The sequence below is a fragment of the Mandrillus leucophaeus genome, unplaced genomic scaffold (genome assembly GCF_000951045.1).
Source record: "Mandrillus leucophaeus isolate KB7577 unplaced genomic scaffold, Mleu.le_1.0 Scaffold441, whole genome shotgun sequence".
Classification (NCBI taxonomy): Eukaryota; Metazoa; Chordata; class Mammalia; order Primates; family Cercopithecidae; genus Mandrillus; species Mandrillus leucophaeus.
Genome location: NW_012104710.1, coordinates 1,070,625 through 1,072,232, shown reverse-complemented (window position 1 = coordinate 1,072,232; position 1,608 = coordinate 1,070,625).

Sequence of the window (1,608 nt, the reverse complement as noted above, 5' to 3'; positions counted from 1 at the left end):
GCGCAATCTCGGCTCACTGCAACCTCCACTTTCCAGGTTCAAGCGATTCTCCTGTCTCAGCCTCCCAAGTAGCTGGGATTACCGGCATGCACCACCAAGCTCGGCTGTTTTTAGTATTTTTAGTTGAGACAGGGTTTCGCCATGTTGGCCAGGCTGGTCTCAAACTCCTGACCTCAAGTGATCTGCCCACCTCGGCCTCTCAGACTGCTGGGATTACAGGTGTGAACCACTGTGCCCAGCCTTACATCATTCTTACACTGGATCTACCCTAAATGATTTTTCTAAAAATAAGACAGCCTATCAAAGAATAATTTTTAGTAAATTTCTCTGAATTCCGCTTCATTATGAAAAGGATCCAAAATATTTTGTTTTTATTTGGCACCTATCATGAGAACTAAGAAAAGCAATCTAAAATTGTAGCTTGTTTATGAGGCAGGGGAGGGTCTTCAGTTGGTATTACATGGTTCAGCCAGGAAACATTCTTCTAAGTGTATGTGTGACCTGAGGTAAGTCACCACTGTTCTGGTTCATTGCCTCAGTGTTCTCACCTGTGAAGAGGGCAGATGAGGAAAAGCCATATCATATAACATCCAAAGATGATTGAGTGAAGCATAATTTAGGGTGAGGATTGGTTTAAGAGAGGGATAAAATAATACTAAATAAAGATGATACATTATACTATGAAACATGTTTTACAAGTCAAAACTTTTTATATCCATCTTGTAATTATATCTTGTTGACAGAAAATTCCGAAGTTATGTCATAATAATTTTTTCTTATCCCAAACTTATTAGTTCTTTCATCTGTCTATCTTTCCTCTGTCATGCTCTCAATTAATATTTGAGTATATAACCATTTTCATTTGAGAGACTGCAGTGTTTTGAAGGCAGTTAGCAAAGGTATGAGAATCTTTGCCTTAGCCTGAAAGAATATGCTTATCTATGGAATTATGTGTATTAAGTAGGGATAATACACATTTGCTCAAAGCAATTTACATTAAAAAGTTAATATTAAAAAGTCCCTTTACATATGGAAAACATTTTAAGCTGGGCAAGATTAGGGCCAAGAACAGCACAAGACAGGAATGGCTCTGACTCTGCAGCTTGTTAGTCTTTCAACTCTGCTATTTTAAGACATTTAATAAAGAGTTTTACCATCAATATAAACACCATTAAATCACAGCTGGCCTGAATCAGCTTTATTTTATTATTTTAAGCGTAGAATGAAGTGAGAGATTGGATTCTTCTTAAATTTTTTATTGGAATGAAATATGTTTTAGCAAGCCAGGTCAATTAATCAATCTACATTGACTAAACCCCATATGGTATACCTTTATTAGGTTCCTATCTCTTATTCTATTTTTTTTTTTTTTTTGAAATAGAGTCTTGCTCTGTCGCCAAGCCAGAGTGCATTGACGCGAACTCGGCTCACTGCAATCTCCATCTCCTGGGTTCAAGTGATTATCCTGCCTCAGCCTCCCCAGTAGCTGGGACTACAGACGCCCACCACCACACCCGGCTAATTTTTGTAGTTTTAGTAGAGACGGGGTTTCACCATGTTGGCCAGGATGGTCTCCATCTCCTGAACTTGTGATTCGCCCACCTCGGC